This window comes from Sapajus apella, unplaced genomic scaffold, assembly GCF_009761245.1.
Source record: "Sapajus apella isolate SASKATOON/1434 unplaced genomic scaffold, GSC_monkey_1.0 scaffold2, whole genome shotgun sequence".
Classification (NCBI taxonomy): Eukaryota; Metazoa; Chordata; class Mammalia; order Primates; family Cebidae; genus Sapajus; species Sapajus apella.
In genome coordinates this window covers 79,343,384-79,349,493 of record NW_022436942.1, presented here as the reverse complement: position 1 = coordinate 79,349,493, position 6,110 = coordinate 79,343,384, and the positions used below count along the sequence as shown (strand labels likewise).

The 6,110-nt window shown below is 47.2% G+C and overlaps 1 pseudogene; it reads right to left on the bottom strand.

Annotated features, from left to right (window-relative positions):
* Positions 1-3,749: 3,749 nt before the first annotated feature.
* Positions 3,750-6,110, bottom strand: part of LOC116525912 — a 3,804-nt pseudogene continuing 1,443 nt past the window's right edge.

Here is a 6,110-nt window from a genome sequence, read left to right as displayed (position 1 = left end):
GAAATGTGATATTTCTTCTGAATCTCTCTTTTCTCACAACATCAGAGAAATGTATAATAAATAGCACCAAATCCAGGGGCCCCACATTTATTCCTCTTTCCAGAGGAAATAAATTCTAGCTACCATATTTCTCAATAGGAACTGACATGTAAGGAGAATGAATTTATTCATTCATGACTCATTTATTCAATCATGATAAATATACTTTATTTTGTTCCTTCAACAGCAAATATGAACGGAAGGCCAGCGGGTCAGTGGTCCTGCCAGAGCTGTGCAGGTGGAGCTGTATCTGGGTGGTGGGAGGGTCGGGGGGTGAGGTGTTTCTGACCTGGGCATCTGTGTCCAGTGCAGCGAAGTGAACACATGCCCGCCCACAGGGCTTTGGGGGGGGCCTTTCTCAGGTAGTGACGTCTATCAGCCAGCAGATGGCGCCCGAGATCGGAGGGCCCGGCCTGTGTGCGGGTCTTTCTGGTTGACCCCCAGGCTCTTGCGTGGGGACTGTCACCCCTGAGCAACTGAACGCAGTTCCACAGTTCGAGACCTTCTCACTCTCTCAGGACGCACAGTCGCACACACGAGACTGTCACTTGTCACCCACGCTGTCTCTTACACACCCTCCCACTCCCACCCACACCCCCTCTCTCAGATGTGTGCCCCAGGATTTTCTCTGCACCCACAGCTGCACACGCCCCCACGGGCCGTGCAAATGTGCACGCTCAGTGCAGCGGAGCCCTGCTTCCTGCACACGCGCACGTGTTCCCAGCCTTGCGCTTCATCTCACACGTTTCTCACCCAGAGACCCTATTTCAGACACACAGACCCTCTCGGCCTCCTCCCTTGCCTCCCAACCCCTTGAAACGAAAATCCTTTATTTCCTCCGGAATTTGCTCTCTTCCTAGAATGCCCGGGCGCCTTGTGGCTGATCCTCTAGGACGGTCCTTTCCTGCCCTTTGGTTCCAACAGCCCCTTTCATGCCAGTTTTTGTCACGTGCCTCTTATCATGCTGAAGTGAAACTGACCCAGCACATCACAGAATGCCCTGACTCACGGGTCTGCAAACAATGTCCCCCAGAAAGGCTGTTCGTTGTTCCCTCAGATTTATTTAAGTACACTTGAAAAGCAAAAATTGTATCTATTTAAAGTGGGCAACCTGATGTTTAATACACCTTGTGAAATGATCACTGCAGACTAATTAACACACCCATCATCTCACATTGTTACGGCTTTCCTTCTTTTTTGGAGGCGGGGTGGTTAAGGATCTTAAGATCTGCTTTCTTTTTTTGTTTTGAGACAGAGTTTCGCTCTTGTTACCCAGGCTGGAGTGCAATGGCGCGATCTCGGCTCACCGCAACCTCCGCCTCCTGGGTTTAGGCAATTCTCCTGCCTCAGCCTCCTGAGTAGCTGGGATTACAGGCACGCACCACCATGCCCAGCTAATGTTTTGTATTTTTAGTAGAGACGGGGTTTCACCATGTTGGCCAGGCTGGTCTCAAACTCCTGACCTCAGGTGATCCACCTGTGCTCCGCCTCCTGAAGTTCTGAGATTACGGGTGTGAGCCACTGCACCTGGCCGGGATCAGGCAGTATTAGTCTTTCTGTGCTTGCTATCTCACTTAGCATAGCAGGTTTCATCCAGGCTGTGGCAAATGGCAGGATTTCTTTCTTTTTTGGAGCTGAATAATATTTCATTGTGCAGACACCACACTTCCCTCATCCGTTCATCTGTGGATGGACACTATTTTCCATCACGGTGTACAAATTCACACTTTTACTAATAGTGTACAGTGTTTCCTTTCCCCCACATGCACAGTAACACTTGTTATCTTTCCTCTTTTAGATCATAGCCATTCTAACAGGTGTGAGGTGATGTGTCATTGAGGTTTTGGTTTGCATTTTCCCGATGATTAGTGCTGTTGAGCATTTTTTCATACACCCGTTGGCCATTTACATGTCTTCTTTTGGTAAATATCGGTTCAGGTCCTTGGTGCACTTTGAATCAGGTTATTTGTTTTTTGCTACTGTGTTGTGCGGGTTCTGTATATATTCAGATATTGCCTCTTTATGAGACGCACCATTTGCAAATACCTTCTCTCACTCTGTAGGTTTCTTCTTCATTGTGTCATTTCCTCTGCTGCACAGAGTGTTTTAGTTGGATGCAATCCCGCTTGTCTCTTTGTGTTTTCACTGCCTGTACTTTTGATGTCATATCCAAAAACAACACTGGCCGGACCAATGTCAGGAAGCTTTTCTCCTAGGTTTTCTTCTTGTAGTTTTATGATTTCAAGTCTTACATTTAAGTCTCTAATCAATTTTGAGTTGATTTAGAAAATGCGAAGGAAGCTTTTGAAAAAGCCAGCACCAGGTGCAGAAGACCCCTCCTGTGGGGAACTGACGTGGGGTAAGAGCCGGACTGCCTGGTCCCCAGCATGCGTCTTCACACTGACCAGGGCTGTGTCAGCAGGAGGAGGAGCATGGCACTGAGGACTCCACATGGGAGAAGAAAGGAGGAAGACCTGGCCCATCAGGGTCAGGTAATACCAGGAGCGTGCTGGAGACCAAACTCTACATCCTGCCGAGAGGGGATTCTCATTGTTAATGTACACGAATGCACATCCAACAAAATGTCACCTACACTGAGCAATGATGGTGACAACGTGTCTTTTCAGTTCTGAATAGGACATAGGCATTTCTCTAGCTCTCCGTGTAAATACACACACACACATGCACACCACACACCCCACACCCACACACACACCACACACATACAACACGCACATGCACCACACACACACCACACACAGACACCACAAACACACACACACCACACACACACCACACACACCCACCACACACATACCATACACACCACACACACAACCATACCCACACCCACACCACACACCACACACAGCCACACACACACACCACACACACACGCACACCACACACACCACATACACACCAAACACACACACCACACACACACACCACACCCACACCCCCCACACCCACACCCACACGTTTTTACTGTGAATAAAATCTATTGCACTCCTATTATTTAGAAAATCACATAATACCTGAGGTGATATCCAAATGTTTATTTAACTCATAACTTCCATAATACATGAATTTGAACTTACAGAAATAAAAAGTATTTGAAAATGGATCCCAGAATATAGGATGTTTCTATAGGAAACAAGACATGAAACATAAGATTCAATGAGTTGGATGGTGACAATAATGATACTCAGGGATTTATTTATTTATTTATTTGAAATGGAGTCTCTCTGTCACCCAGGCTGGAGTGCAGTGGCAGGATCTCACCACAACCTCTGCCTCCCAGGTTCTAGCGAGTAGAATAGTGGTTATTCTATTTGATTATTTTATTTTGTTATTTCTTCTGCCTCAGCCTCCCAAGTCACTGGGATTATAGGCACACACTGCCATGCCCGACTAATTTTTGTATTTTTAGTAGAGATGGGGTTTCAGCGTCTTGGCCAGGTTGGTCTCGAACTCCTGACCTCGTGATCCACCCGCCTCAGGCTCCCAAAGTGCTGGAATTACAGGGATGAGCCACCATGCCCGGCCCAGGGCTCAATTTATAATCTAATTAATCAAATTACACTAATTATAATCATGAAATGTCCCATATTTTTCTCCTATGACTTTGTATAATGCTTTTTCCAAGCATAAAGTTCCTAGGTCTACCCACCAAGTAATTTTCTGACCCTGTTTCTTTGCAGCGAGGGTTATCTGGCTTCCCCAGGATGGACTGGCCCATCAGAAGCAGCTGGGCTTATCACAGGACAGATACTCAGTACACCCTGATCACCATTAGGGGGAACTGAAGGAGCCAAAAAAGGCACAGTGGCTCCTCCCCAGAGACTCTCCTGAATGTATAGACATGGGATCCACCCTCAGCATCAGAAAAGGAGATGTTCCGCATGATCACATCCAGAAGAATCCCCACTCCCTGTACCTTGCAGTCTACGAAGAGAAAAGTCAGAGGCACCGTGCTGGCGGACAGGCACCGCGCTGGCGGAGACGCAGCCTCCAGCTCTCAAACGCACAGTCCAGCATGCACGCTCTGTGGACCATTGGATTTTCCCTTTGTGGTGGAAGATTCTCTGCAGACTCTCGGGTCCCATTCTGTTCTTACATCCACCTCCCAGTAGTGGTGGCCACAGGTGAAGCGAGGGGAGCCCAGGACACTCAGGACGAATGGAATCTCTCAGCAAGGTCTTGCCGATTCTGTCTCATGGGCCCACATCGGATGCTCCTGAGTCATCAGAAATGAGAGGGAAACTGTTGGCCGTGTCAGCATCCAAGGTCAGATTCACTGTGAAAAGGAAAACAGGTCGCTCAGCAAATGGGCAGAAGGCAAGTCCATGCCTCTCCCCCCATTGCAAAGTCCCAAATATGTCTTGTCTTTAGTTTCTTTAATTCTGCTTCTTATCCAGAACTAAAACGTTTTATGAGGCAACTTCCCTGACTAGTTCAAATTCTCATAGCTATGCTTTGTGGCAATACCTGACTTTTTTTTTTTTTTTTTTGAGGTTGAGTTTTGCTCTGTTGCTCAGGTTGGAGTGCAATGGCGTGATCTCAGCTCACTGCAACCTTTGCCTTCCGAATTCAAGTGATTCCTGCCTCAGCCTCCTAAGTAGCTGGGATTACAGGTGCCTATCACCATACCTGGCTAATTTTTATATTTTTACTAGAGACCGGGTTCCACCATGTTGGCCAGGCTGGTCTCAAACTCCTGACCTCAGGTGATCCACCCGCTGGGATTACAGGTGTGAGCTACCGCGCACCTGGGTGGTGATACCTGACTCTTATTCACAGTAGCAATTTTTATTCTACTCCATGTCATGTGTTTGCTTCATTGGACTTTTCCTCATTTAGAGTGAGGGTCTGTGAAGGCAGATATCATGACCCAATTTCTACCACCTTGATGCATGAACAAATGAATGATAATTAAGACAATGCGAGCGATCAATATTAAATGAAATGTTTCTGTTTCCACATTTTATTTCTCCAATTTAAACAGTCTCTAGAGCATGATTCCAGGCTTTTGTTTTCCGTTTGTAAACCAATTAATTTTGTTTTACATTTGTAAACAAATTAATTGGGCAGAGTTCTGACAGCAGATGGGATATCTCTGCAGCTGACAGTGTAATGACAGAGGTGCCAGTCCTGGACATTAAGAGGGTCCAAGTCCGGGGGAGGAGGGGGGCCTAGATGGAAGAATGGTTTCCATCCTACATGGCAGGTGAGGCCTTAAGCAAAACAATGGTAAATTTAAAAGCCAAGAGAAAGGTATTTAAGTTGTTAGCCATTGTTGACTGATCGTAGGGAGAAGGGGCAGCAAATACAGAGGTGTATAATTTAAGGCATTGGGTACGTGATTGACAGGTGAAGCCGTCAGTGTTCGTGGTGGAGGAAGAAAGCAAGGGAAGCCGTGTGATCTGGCTTAGAGGAAGCTGATTGCCCAGGCGCGGCGGCTCACACCTGTAATCCCAGCACTTTGGGAGGCCAAGGTGGACGGGTCACTTGAGGTCAGGAGTTCAAGACCAGCCTGGCTAAGATGGTGAAACCCCATCTCTACTAAAAATACAAAAATTAGCTGGGCATGGTGGCAGCTACATGTAGTCTCAACTTCTCAGGAGGCTGAGGCAGGAGAATCACTTGAACCCAGGAGGCAGAGGCTGCAGTGAGTCAAGATTGTGCCATTGCACTCAAGCCTGGGCAACAGAGCAAGACTCTCTCTCAAAAAAACAAAACAAAAACAAACAAAAACACCCACCAGGCGCGGCGGCTCACGCCTGTAATCCCAGCACTTTTCGAGCCGAGGCAGGTGGATCACCTGAGGTCAGGAGTTGGAGACCAGCCTGGCCAACATGGCGAAATCCTGTCTCTACTGAAAATACAAAAATTAGCTGTCGTGGCAGTGGATGCCTGTAATCCCAGTTACTCGGGAGGCTGAGGCAGGAGAATCACTTGAACCCAGGAGGTGGAGGTTGCAGTGAACCTAGATTGTGTAACTGCATTCCAGCCTGAGTGACACAGCAAAGCCCTGTCTCAAAAAAAAAAAAAAAAAAAAAAAAAAAAAA